The sequence below is a fragment of the Sminthopsis crassicaudata genome, chromosome 1 (genome assembly GCF_048593235.1).
Source record: "Sminthopsis crassicaudata isolate SCR6 chromosome 1, ASM4859323v1, whole genome shotgun sequence".
NCBI classification, from domain to species: domain Eukaryota; kingdom Metazoa; phylum Chordata; class Mammalia; order Dasyuromorphia; family Dasyuridae; genus Sminthopsis; species Sminthopsis crassicaudata.
Genome location: NC_133617.1, coordinates 528,998,874 through 529,013,617, shown reverse-complemented (window position 1 = coordinate 529,013,617; position 14,744 = coordinate 528,998,874).

Here is a 14,744-nt window from a genome sequence, read left to right as displayed (position 1 = left end):
TTGGGCTTATATCCCAAAGAAATACTAAAGAGGGGAAAGAGACCTGTATGTGCCAAAATGTTTGTGGCAGCTCTTTTTGTAGTGCTAGAAACTGGAAGTTGAATGGATGCCCATCAATTGGAGAATGGTTGGGTAAATTATGGTATATGAAGGTTATGGAATATTATTGCTCTGTAAGAAATGACCAGCAGGAGGAATACAGAGAGGCTTGGAGAGACTTACATCAACTGAAGCTGAGTGAAATGAATAGAACCAGAAGATCACTGTGCACTTCAATGTTGTATGAAGATATATTCTGGTGGAAGTGGATATCTTCAACATAAAGAAGATCCAACTCACTTCCAGTTGATCAATGATGGACAGAAATAACTACACCCAGAAAAGGAATACAGGGAAGTAAACGTAAATTGTTAGCACTACTGTCTATCTACCCAGGTTACTTTTACCTTCGGAATCTAATACTTAATGTGCAACAAGAAAATGGGATTTACACACATATATTGTATCTAGGTTTTATTGTAACACATGTAAAATGTTTGGGATTGCCTGTCATCTAGGGGAGGGAGTAGAGGGAAGGAGGGGATAATTTGGAGAAATGAATACAAGGGATAATGTTATAAAAAATTACTTATGCATATATACTGTGAAAAAAATTTCTAAATAAAAAAAAAAGAGTCACATCCATTAGAATTGATTATCATATAATCTGGCTGTTGCCATGTATAATGTTCTCCTGGTTCTGCTCACTTCACTTAGAATCAGTTGGTGTAAAACACTCCAAGCAACTTTCTGAAATCATCCTGCTGATCATTTCTTATAGAACAATATATTCCATAACATTCATATGCCATAATTTATTCAACCATTCCCCAACTGATGGGCATCCTCTCAGATTACAGTTTCTTGCCACTACAAAAAGTTTTGCACATGCAGGTCCTATTCCTACAAAGCATTATTATTAAGAGAGACATTGTTTTAAAGATACCTTTAAAACTCAACACCTACACGTAGCCTATTTATAAACGAACAAAAATGAACCCAACTTTTTCTAATACTAAACAAATATTTTATTAAACTGCTGCTTTTTAGATGACATGATGATGACACTTGGTTGCCACTTTCCAGAGTTATCATGTCTGGAAAAAAATATTCTAAGCTTTACCATTTGTTGCCATGACTTACTGAAATAAGGCCTATAGTGTATATTTACTTTTTTACAAAAAAAAGTTTTAAGGAAGATGACCTTTCTGTTGAATTTGAATTATTTTTGCATTTTAATTTGTGTTGTTGCAAAGAAAACTAAATGATATTCTTTACAAACTTCTCCATGAATTTACATAGGTTTCAGCTTTTTCCTCCTAGGAGAAAGCTAATAGGGGCAGCTAGGTGGCGCAGTGGATAGAGCACCAGCCTTGAATTATTCAGGAGGACCAGAGTTCAAATCTGATCTCAGACACTTAACACTTCCTAGCTGTGTGACCCTGGGCAAATCAATTAACCCCAGCCTCAGGGAAAAAAAAAAAAAAAAGAAAGAGAAAGCTAATAAATTAGAGGGATGCATAGCTACAAAACATCATTTCCAGCAAGTAAAATGCGAGAAGTAATGAGTTGCTGTTACTGCAATTCACATGAAAAAAATCTTCCACAACAGCATTTGATTATGTCTTCTGAGCTTTAGGACATTCTATATTCAAAAATTATAATTAGCCAAAGCTAATTTTGTCACTAAATAAAACTTTGACTTCCAAATGCTCCTAGTTTTCGAAGGATACATTTTTCAGTCAAATGATAGAGCATTTTTGTTTTACCTGTTCTGGACCTTGGACTTCTAGTATGTCACCATGGATAGAAGAGTTTTCATCAGCAAGCAAACAAAGTTCTAATGTTTTTACCTTTTTACTATTTTAAAGAGTATCCCAAATTATTGTAATGGAATAAATTCAAATAAAAATAACGCTTGAGGATTCATATCTGGTAGATTGGCAAAGATGAAAAAAGATGGATATGTTTAATACTGTAGGACTATGAAAATTACAATATTAATTTAGGTGAATTTAATAATTCTGGAAATTCAATTTGGTATTTGGTTTACAAGTGCTCAAAAATCCATATCCTTTTTAATCATCTCACTGTGATGCACATATCCCAGAGAGGTCAAAGAAAAAAAGAAAAGTCACATACACACTAAATTATTTATTTAATACTTCCATTGGTAGCAAAGGAGAAGAAATTAAAGAGATGTCCTTCAGTTGGTGTAAGGCTGAACAAACTGTGGTTTGCAAATTTAATGGAGTATACAGCACTCTAAGGGGGAAAATGAATACAAAGAATACAGAGAAGCATAAACTGATATAAAGGAAAGTAACCAGAATTAAGAAAATGAACTTAAAATAGGTAAAATAATATAAATGGGGGACAAAAAAGGAAAAAAAACCCAAATGGTGTATAATTATCATGACCAAGTGTTTGATGAGAAGAGATGAGAAAATACACTTCCTTTCCTTTTATGCAGAGGTTGATAATAATGACTGTAGAACATTTCATAAATTGTTGCTGTGTTGGTTAGCTTTGCTGAACTGATTTTTCTCCCCTCCTTCTTTTTCCTTGTTGACTAGATATGGTAGACGTATTGCAAAATTTGCTTTATGTTCTGAAGATGATTTTTTGTTCCCCACAACAACGTATATGAAGATACATATGTGGAGTAAAAAGAAGGTAATCTTAAAGAGGAGGATTCTAGCAGCCAGAAAGAACCAAGAAAGAACTCCTGCAGAATGTGATATTTAAGCTGTCTTAAAGGAATCCAGGGATTTTAAGAGGGAGAAATCAGAAAAGGAAGGTACTTTAAACATAGTTATAGCCAAATCAAATCAACAAGCTATCTATGTTCCAGGCACTGTGCTAAATGTTGGATGGTATAAAAACAGTACAATGGGAAGACTGCATTCAAACAACCATGTACATATACAATCTGTATAGACTAAATTGGACGTAATTTCAGGGAAGACACTAACATTTATGGAAATTGGGAAAGGATTCTTGGAAAAAATGAAATACTTCAGGGAAGAAGTAGGACATACCAGGTATGGGATGGAAGGAAACAGCCAGTGAAAATGCATGGATTTGGGAGACTGAGTGTCTATTCTAGGACCAACAAGAAGGTCAGTGTTCCTGGATTGTGGACTATGAGGGAGAAAATAAAGTAAGAATATTGGAAAGATTGAAAAGGGTCAGCTTATTAAGGGCTTGTAAAGTCAAACAAAAGATTGACTATTTGATCTCAGAGGTAGTTGGGAGCTACTAGACTTTATTGAGTAAGGGGAATGACATGGCCAGATGTTTAGGAAGGTGTCATAGTGAGGATGGATTGGAGTTAAGAGAGACTTGAAGCAGGCTATCTTATAACAGAAGGCTCTTATGGAAGTTAGGGCATAAGGTTATGAGAGCCTTCATTAGCATAGGAGCAATGTCACAAGGGTAAAGAGAGTGTATACAAGAGATGTTGCAAAGGTAGAAACAATAAGACTCGGTTAAAAATTGGATATAGGAATTGAAGATAACTCCTTGGATGTGAGCTTGGGTGGCTGGGAGGAAGGTGATGCTCTTGACAGTGATAAAAAAGTTCAGAAAATGAAAAGTTGTTTTTTGGGTTTTTTTTGAGAGGAAGATAATGAGCTCCATTTTAGATATTTTGAATTTAAGATGACTACAAAGCATCCAATTCAAAATGTCCAATAGTTAGCTGGAGGTATGAGATTAGAGGTGAGCAGAGAAGTTAAGGCTAGATAATTAGATCTGAGAATAATTTGTATAGAAATAATATTTGAAGCTAGGGGAATTGATGAGATCACCAATGCAGATTACTAATACAGAGGGAAAAGATAGTCAATAAAAGGAAAGAAGGTAGGAGATGAAGTGTTTTTGAGGAACAAAAAGTAGATTAGTGTAGTTGTACCATAGTGTATGGAAGGAGAATAAAATGTAAGATTGGAAAAGTTGGAAAGGGACAATTTGTGAAGTTGTGAATTCCAGAGGACTTTAAAAATTCATCCTGAGATAACAGAGAGTCACTGGAATTTATTGAGAAGATGAATGATATGGTCAAAACTAAATTTTATGAAAAGTTTGGCAAGATTTAAATAATTGGAAAGACATTCAGTGCTCTTGGATAGGCCGAGCGAATATAATAAAGATGACAATACTCCCCAAACTAATCTATTTATTTAGTGCTATACCAATCAGACTCCCAAGAAACTATTTTAATGACCTAGAAAAAATAACAACAAAACTCATATGGAAGAACAAAAGGTCGAGAATTTCAAGGGAATTAATGAAAAAAAAGTCAGATGAAGGTGGCCTAGCTGTACCTGATCTAAAGCTATATTATAAAGCAGCAGTCACCAAAACCATTTGGTATTGGCTAAGAGACTAGTCAATCAGTGGAACAGATTATTTTCACAGGACAAAATAGGGTACAACTATAGCAATCTAGTGTTTGATAAACCCAAAGATACCAACTTTTGGGATAAGAATTCATTATTTGAAAAAAACTGTTGGGAAAACTGGAAATTAGTATGGCCGAAATTAGATATGGACCCACACTTAACACCATATACCAAGATAAGATCAAAATGGGTCCATGATTTAGGCATAAAGAATGAGATAATAAATAGATTAGAGGAACAGAGGATAATCTACCTCTCAGACCTGTGGAGGAGGAAGGAATTTATGACCAGAGGAGAACTAGAGATCATTATTGATCACAAAATAGAAGATTTTGATTACATCAAATTAAAAAGCTTTTGTACAAACAAAACTAATGCAAACAAGATTAGAAGGGAAGTAACAAATTGGGAAAATATTTTTACAGTTAAAGGTCCTGATAAAGGTCTCATCTCCAAAATATATAGAGAACTGACCCTAATTTATAAGAAATCAAACCATTCTCCAATGGATAAATGGTCAAAGGATATGAACAGACAATTTTCAAATGATGAAATTGAAACTATATCCACTCATATGAAAGAGTGTTCCAAATCACTACTGATCAGAGAAATGCAAATTAAGACCACTCTGAGATACCACTACACACCTGTCAGATTGGCTAAGATGACAGGAACAAATAATGATGAATGTTGGAGGGGATGTGGGAAAACTGGGACACTGATACATTGTTGGTGAAGTTGTGAAAGAATCCAGCCATTCTGGAGAGCAATTTGGAATTATGCCCAAAAAATTATCAAACTGTGCATACCCCTTGACCCAGCAGTGCTACTATTGGGCTTATATTCCAAAGAAATACTAAAGAAGGGAAAGGGACCTGTATGTGCCAGAATGTTTGTAGCAGCCCTTTTTGTAGTGGCTAGAAACTGGAAAATGAATGGATGTCCATCAATTGGAGAATGGTTGGGTAAATTATGGTATATGAAGGTTATGGAATATTATTGCTGTATAAGAAATGACCAGCAGGAGGAATACAGAGAGGCTTGGAGAGACTTATATCAACTGATGCTGAGTGAAACGAGCAGAACCAGGAGATCATTATACACTTCAACAACAATACTATGAGGACGTATTCTGATGGAAGTGGATATCTTCAACATAGAGAAGATCTAATTCACTTCCAGTTGATCAATGATGGACAGAAACAACTACACCCAGAGAAGGAACACTGGGAATTGAGTGTAAAATGTTTGCACTATTGTCTTTCTACCCAGGTTACTTATACCTTTGGAATCCAATTCTTACCGTGCAACAAGAAAATTGGGTTACACACATATATTGTATCTAGGTTATACTGTAACACATTTAATATATATGGGGTTGCCTGTCATCTGGGGGGGGGAGTAGAAGGAGGGAGGGAGGGGAAAATTTGGAAAAGTGAATACAAGGGATAATGTTATAAAAAATTACTCATGCATATGTCCTGTCAAAAAAATTATAATTATAAAATTAATAAATTATAAAAAAAAAGTTTGGCAAGTATATGAATGACAGATTGAAGAAAGGGAAGACTTATGGCAGAATTCAGCTAAAGGGTTATTGTAATATCAAATGACAGTAGACCCCAGTAATTTAAAAAGGAAACAGAATCCTTCAATATTTTATAATTAGAAGAGAACTAAGAGATCATTTTATCTCCTATAAATTCCAGCTTTTGTTTTATTACCTTTAAGTATGGCTAGGAGAGTACAGGAAAAGACTTATTGTTCTGAGTTTCATTTTTTTTATTCAGAAATTCATTGGTAAGATATCTGCCAATTTATAAGAAGGGGGAAGTTTGCTTTAGAGAATAGAGAAAAAAACTGGATGCTTTTATAAATTAAGATTTATGGTTAGGGAAGAGGAAAGTGGTGGATTAGTTTATGTGCCTCTAGCAATGCCCCAGAGCTATTTTCTTTTTAAAATTCCCATTCAATTCTGCTTTCTCTTTCTGAAATGTATGAAGCTTTTCCAGACAAAGCTCACTCTAATTTCCCAGAATATCATACTATAGCTCCAGAGACAGATGTGAATCTAATCTGGCCCAATGTATGGAATAAAAGGGACAGGACTAACAAAAGTTTGTAATAGCTAGCAACAACTTTGCCTTTATGGCAAAGCTATTTATTCTCTTTCTAGAGTTGGGATGATAAATTCAAGGAATTAAAATGTTGCATAAATGGCAGCAGAGATAATGATCTTGTTAGTGGAAGGGGAGGGAGAAATTTGTGGTTCCATCAGGATAGGGAACTCTCAGAATGGAAATCCCTTGCATAAGTGGACATTGGTAATTTAACTATAACATACTCTTATAAAATTGCCTGGAGAAATTGAGAGATTAAATGACTTGAGGTTGCATAGCTCTGTCAGATGCAATATTTGATCCTGGATATTTCTGATCCTCAATTTTATGGCTTCCTTATCCTTATTATATCTCATGCCTATTATATTCCTTATCCTTATTCTTTCCTTAACCTTATTATATCTCATGCCATTATATCTCGTGCAATATATTTTGAAGAACTTTTTTATACATTATATCATGTTGTACCTCAAAAATTTTATGATAAGAATAGTAAGAATACATTTATATAATAGTTTACATTTACAAAATGCTTTCCTTACCATAATCCTTTGAGGAAAATGATATAATGATTTTCTCAGAAACTCACTTAGGAGGATTTGAGAGTCCATTTGAGTCAATTTATCCCTGGTCAAATTTTCCTCCCTAACATTACTGATGATTCTGTTTGAAGACCTTCAATGAAAGGGAATTTATAACTCCCCAAGGTAGCCTATTCTATTTTGGAACTTGTTTTGGGGAATTTTTTCCTCATGTAAAACTTTAGTTGTTAGACTGAACCTAATCCAGAAACATCTTCAGCTTTTTTCACCTTCACTACCCAATCCATAATATGAGAGTCTTGCCACCAGTGTTTCATCTCTGATAATAGCTGCTGAACTCAGAACAAATATCTCTTCACTCCATTCTCTCTCTCTCTCCCCAAGTAAAAAGAGAACTGATGGCTTAACATGACATTCATAGGGCTCTTAGAGATGATGAGTCAAAGCACAATGTGTGTTCCTTACCTGAGGCTAGGAAATACTCACTTCTTTTCCTAATCTTAGCATTCTAGAACCTCTGGCAGCTTAAGCAAAAAACACCTCCCTTCTCTATCCCACTTCTTGTTTTTTCATCTCCCTCTATCTAATTCAATCTCCTCCTTTCCCAAGTCTCCATCTAGATCTCACCCACTTTCATTGTGCTCTCTGGAACTCCTATTATTAATAAACTTCCCTTTATCTTAAACCTTTTTCCTTTTGGATTTCTTCCACTTTCTGGCACTCATGACTACTAGCTCCTTCTCAAGTTTCCCTTCAAGTTACCCCTTCGAGTACTGAATGTTTCTTTTCTCATATCCTACCTCAATATTAAGGTAGGAGTGGGTATATATTTTCTATTTCCCATTACCCTTTCCAGAGCTTCCTCCTGCTGCTGCTACTCAGCAGTCTCTCATTCCTCAAGGTTCATTTCTAGAACCTGGTGGCAGAGATCCACTGGCCCCAGGTTATTCTTCCTCCTTTCTTAATGAGATCAGCAGCCAGTTCATAACTTTTTCCACTTTTTTGACCCCTTCCTACTTTATATTTTGGAACTTCAGAAATGTGAATGTGGAATCACTGATGTCCCTTCAAAATACCCTCTCCTCATAGTTTATCAGTCTATTCAATTCCTGTGAATTGTAGCTTCACTCATCAGTCCTACATGGGCAAATTAAAACCCTTTATAACCTTACTCCAGTCTATCTTTCTAGTCATTACACATTATTCTTCTTTACTTGTCCTAAATTGTATGCAAATCTGCTGTTCCCTGTACATGGCATTCCAAATTCCAATCCTCCATTTCCCTTCTTTGTATTTTGACACACCTCCCAGATGACTGTAATCTAATCCTTCTGCTTCATAGTAGTTTGTCTAGTTTCCTTCAAGGGCTGAATTAATGTGTCATCTCTTTTGTGAGGTCTTGATCACCTCAGTTCCTAGTGAGGAAATTATTTTGTATAATATATATATATATATATATATGTGTGTGTGTGTGTGTGTGTGTGTGTGTGTGTGTGTGTGTGTGTGTGTGTATACATTTTTTTGTTGTTTTTATTTATTTGTGATGTTATTTTTTCCTAATAAAATATTAGTTCCTTCTATATTAAAGACTTGATTTTATTAAATCCAGGTCTAGAACAGAGTTTGCTGTACTTTAGTAGGGAGCCTAGTAAATGTTGTTGTAACATAAATGAGTGAGCCAAAATCTTTCTTTAGTTTCTCCCCCATTATTCTTATCTATGTCCCCTAGAGACAAACAAAATTAAACCAATCTCTCTTCCATATGGCTGCCTTTTATATACTTGGAGATAGTTATTCTCACAATTCTAACTTCTGTAGTCTTAATATGACTGATTACTATATGTCAATTGACCTCTGAAAGAGTCCTCTTCACTTCCTTTTATAAGGAGGAAAGACGAGAACTAGTTTATCATCTGCTCAATGCCTCATTAACAAACAACTGAGAAATCAGTCACCAAAAGATTTATTAAGTGAATACTATGTGCCAGGAAATGTACTAAACATTTATGAACAAAAGTGAAACTACATGTCTTACCCTCAAGGAACTTGATTATATTAGAAATGAGAAAGTACAAACAGTACTTTCTATATACAACAAATAGGACATAATCCTAGAGGGAAGATGCTAGTAATAGAGAGGGCTAAGAAAGGTCTCTTGCAGAAGGTAGGATTTAATCTGAGAAAGTCAGGGAAATCAAGAAGCAGAGATAAGGAGAGGGGGCGGTGAACAGTCTAGGCATAGGGGAAAAGTCAATGAAAAGGCCAATTTAGGAGCTGGAATATTGTTTTTGAGGAACAGTAAAAATCTGTTGTCATTGGATCATAATGGATATGGAGGGTAGTAAAAGGTAAGAATATTAGAAAGGCAAAAAGGGGCCAGATTATGAAGGACTTTAAAGATCAAACAGGATTTTATTATATTTGATCAGAAATAATAGGGAGCCAATGGAGTTTAGTGTAAGAGTGTGTGTGTGTGTGTGTGTGTGTGTGTGTGTGTGTGTGTGTGTAAGGGATAAGGGAGTGATATATTTAAGATGACTTTGACAGCTAAGTAGAAGATAAAACATAGACCAAAGAGACTTGAGACAATAATTGATTGAAAAAGTCCAAATGTGATGTGATGAAGGTTGTGTGATGGTTGTGTGAGGGTAAAGACAATATGAAGGCAGAATTAATAGTTTGGATGACCAGGGAGGGAGAATTGTTGATAAAGGGAAATTAAGGAAGATACCTAGACTGTTAAACTCATTGCCTAGGAGGATAGTGATGTCCTTGGCAATTATGGAAAGAGGGGAGATTTTAGGGAGAAAGATAATGAGTTCTATTTGAATAAGATGTTTATAAGATACCCAGTTTAAGATATCCAATGGGCAATTGTTGATGCTTAATTGGAAGTCAGGGAGTTATTTAGGGCTTTAAATAGATCAGAGATTCATTTTATAAAAATGATCATTGAACTCATGGGAGCTGCTGAGATTGTGGAAGTTGAGATGGTCTAGAGGGAGTCCAGAACATATTTTCACGGCACACCTACAGTAAATGAGTTAATCTAGAAGAACGGGCAAATAAAACTGAGAAGAAGCAGTAGGACAAGCTGTTTGCATTAGGGCCTCTGAAGGAAAGTATTAAGTAGCATCCTATCATGAGATGGAGTTCCCTTTAAATAAGTCCTGAGTGATTAGCTAGCTACCTGGAAAGTCAACCTTTAATTCTTGAAGTAACTAACAAGCAGTTAGATACATAAGTTAGCCACAGGAATGGCAAATCCTTGAAACTCCAGGAAGTATGGATTAAGGTAGTTTTGCAATGATCTTTGATGATTAAGTTATATTTGTGTCTATCAATGCCAAATAACAACTTGGAAGAAATCAAATGCAGGTCAGTTTCTCTACTGGAGAAAAATTAAAGGACTAGAAGAATGATTTTTTTTTTTTTAGGTTATTGAAAAAAAAATCAAAACAGTGATTTAAAGACAAAAGTCAGAAAAGGGGAGGAAAGAGTCTGAAGAAGAGATGAATCCTTAAGTGTGACAGAAAATTGGAGGATAGAGGAATGTGAAACATGGGAATGAGTACAGGATCTTTGGAGCTCTGTAATAGGTATATTGATCTTCCCATGGAGGTTAAATGTGGTGCTCTCAGAGCACTCTCAGGAGAAAATAGTTTCTTTTGCTCTAAGGAAATTTTACTCTAAGGATGATGTGGATCCAGAGTTATCATCAAGACAGCAGTTTTACAATAATGGTTAAAGTAATAAAATGAGCAGTGGCTGTTAGTGACTCATGGAGGAATGCTGTGGTGATTATCTATCAAACAGAAGTGGACAAACGGACAGGTATCTTTCCTTCCTGGTGCATGTATCCAGGGCCTGATCCCAATGCTTGTAAAATCAGATGACCACTACCATATTCTGGTGAATCTTGGACAGATAAATAATGTGACCAGAAGAAAACAAAAAAAATCAATCCTAGAGATTATGAAGTCTGGAACAAGAAATTGAGGACCTATGGCATGGAAGATGTAGCTGATTGAAGACAGGAAATACAAAAGAGAATGGAAGATTTGAGAGAATAATAAGATTTAGATTTGTGGACCACCATTTAATATATATACATGATGAATTTTTTCCTTAGCCAGTGATAGAAGGCTATTTGTAAATGAATGAACATATATCTATATATGTATGTATGTGTGTGTTTAAAGTCTTATGAATTTGATAAAAGGGCTATAAACTGATAATACAGTTGAATATCAGGGAGAGTGATAACTTAAATGAATATGAACAGAAAGGATCGGCTATTCAAAGGGAGGCAACATCTAAGAAGGAATCTAAGTATAACATTAGAACTTAATGTACAAAGCATGAACAAGAAGGAAGATGCTTAAAGATTTTAATTTCAGTAAATACATTTATCTATATGCACTTTAACAAAAATATGTAAATTCACAAATACTTAATAAATGCCCTCTATGTACAAGGTATTATGCTAGACACTGGGGATACAAAGACAAAAATGAAAGTCTTTCTACTTCCATCCCCTCGGGGACACGTTGTCAAAAAGTTTATAAATTGTTAAATGAAAAGAGGGGTGTGTCCTGACTCTCTGACATTTTCGTTTTTAACAATGACTATTGTATTTAACCAGAGTTTTGTTTTCTCCATGTTTACATATTACAGTCATTGTGTATATTGTTTTTTTGAGCTTAGTTTTCTTCACTCTACATCATTTTACTCGTTTTGAATTCTTCATGTTTAATTTAAGATAATTTATTAAACCATTTTCCAATTGTTGATCACAAATTTTGTTTCTGGTTTTGTGCTGTCACAAATAATTCTACACTTTCATATTACAAAATACTTTTTATACATTTAGGTCTTTTAATCTTTGGTACATAGGAGAGGAATTTCTTGGTCAGACTTCACTCATTTACTTTTATTGTTTGCATAATTTCAAATTGTCTTCCAAAATACTTGAAGATCTACCAGCAGTGAATTAGTGTACCTGCTTTCCTGCAGTGCCTTGAGTAATGTTTCTCCATCTTTCCTAATATTTACTAGCTTGGTATTTTATGTTTATTATAATTTGCATTTCCCTTTTGAACTATAATGATTTTGAATACTTTTCAGGTAGTTATGGATAATTTGTATTTATATTTTTGTTCAATTCTTTGACAATTCATCTATTAGGAAATGGTTCTTAATTTTAAAAGGTAACATCTTAAAGATGTTGTATGTCACACTTTAATTAGAAATATTTAATGCAAAAATTACTCTTTATTTGTATTTTTTTCTTCTAATTTCCATTAGATTATGAACCCCTTGAGGGCAGGGACTATTCTTTGCATTTTTTTCCTCTTTATTATTATTATTATAGCTTTTTATTTACAAAACATATGCATGGGTAATTTTTCAACATTGTCCCTTGGAAAAACTTCTCTTCCCACTTTTCCCCTCCTTCCCTCCACCCCTTCCTTTAGATGGCAGGTAGTCCAATAATGTTAAATTTATTGCATTTCTTTGTATCTTCAGTGCTTAGCACAATGCCTGGAAAAATAGTAGATGCTTGATGTTTGACTAATGCCTTAGGAGCAATATTTTAAAATTTTATTAATATTAAACATTATTAATGTTAAGTGTGTTATTTAAAACTAGCTTTACTACATACAGGATAAGCTACTTTTTTTCTTTTAAAAACTTTGAGAGATTCCTTGAGACATAGTTGGCTTAGGATGCTGACAGTTCAAATTATGTGTGCTCTCTTTACTTGAGTACAAAACAAACACCTCAAGCTGGGGAGTCTGCTTTCTCTGAAGTTTGAATCATGAATCTTATGAATCATGAAAGGTAGCTCAAGGAAGAAAACTTTATTGAGCTAATTAAACTTGAAGTATCCTCATTGCCTATCCTCATTGAATACATTTCTCCTGCCTTGTTAAATAAATGGCCAGTATGCCTTTAAGAAGCTTATAACTGACTAGAATCTAGCTGAAGAGTAAGCTGCATCTAAAAGGAAAATGAAGGAAACACAATGTAATAGTGCACAGCGTTTCAATTTGACAAGCATTTTTTCCCAGCACTACTTTCTTTAAATTATAAATAAGTTCTGATAATACATAGATAAAATTAAAATTATCCCTACCCTCAAAAAGCTTGCCTTTTATAGGTAAAGATACAATATTTACATAGAAAAGTAATTACAATGAGCAATGTAGAGAAGGAAAAACTACTCAATTTTTATTTTGTTTTTTTTTTATGCCAAAGAAGGAACAAAATAAAGAGTTTAAATTCAAGATTCTTTTAGATAAGTAATAAGGCTTAGATGAACTATTTTGCTTTTTTTTTTTCTCTCTGTCTCTCTGTCTATTTCAACATTTACCAGTACATACCAATTGGAGAATATCTTTACTTAGGTCCAACACAATGACAAAAGAGAACAGAATAAATCTATGGGACTCTAGAAATCACATTTTTGGAGCTTAGTGATTAAGTGGGACTTCACCTCTGCAATGGAAACTTATCCTGAAACATCAATCAGAATTGGAGTAGAATTTGTGAGATTTGGTGAAATATGAAATTATTTTATTGACCTGTGTTGGAGGAGTATTTATTAGTCTCTCCTTTCATCTATCCTTCCTAATCCCAATATATATATATATTTTTAAGATTGGGCCTCTTTATCTTGCCCATATTGATAGTCCAGCAGCCACTCATGAGCCTGAGTCTACTCCTGATCAACATGGAAACTTTGACCTGCCCTGTTTCTCATGGGCTGATTCATCTTTCCTTAGGCAACCTGTTGGTTCCCCCTTTCTTAGAAATTCACCATATTGGTATCATATTTAGTGCAGACAACTGATCAGCTTTAGGTCTACTATAATTCAGAATTCCAGAGTTCTTGTGATTCACCAGCCTTAGATTCCTGAGATTGCAGATTATAAGCAAGAATCACTAAGACTGGTCCCCAGTCTTTACTCTTATTATAGCCTCCAGTCTTTGAATCTTCATGTTCTTCAAGTGTATTATACTCTTACACTGGGACAGTGAGCTCATTCTAGTAGGGGAGTCAAGATATATAAAATATCCTTCATAAAAATAAGGTATACCTCTAATGCAAAGGAGAGGATAATTCTCTTTCCTTCCTTCAGTTTTGACCCCCTTGTAATCGACCCATTCAATTATATACTGTCCTCTACCCTGGAATTCTTAGATCTTTTTTCCCTATATTCACTCATATCTTGTTAAACCTCAATACTGAGTTACCCTCTTTCTCCCAGCCTATTTTCTCACTCCTACTCAGGTGATTGCCATGGGAGGAAATTGCTCAACTGTGATAACTGACTCATGTTATTTGCCTTCCACTGGACTCACACCATCGCATGATGATTTTTTTTTTCTTTTTTTGAGGTACTCTTTACTATAAAATACAGACTTCTCAGCCTGGTGTTTAAAGCCCTCTAAAAATTAAACTAAACTTAGTATGAATGGTTTGGATACTAATTGGCATGATGACATGCTATTACTGTTCTAGCTATATGATGGCTTGGTGTTCATGTATGAACCTGAGGAATTATTACCCACCAAAGTGTTAATAAAACCGTAGTTCCACACCCTCTGATCTATAGCAGATATTAGGGGCA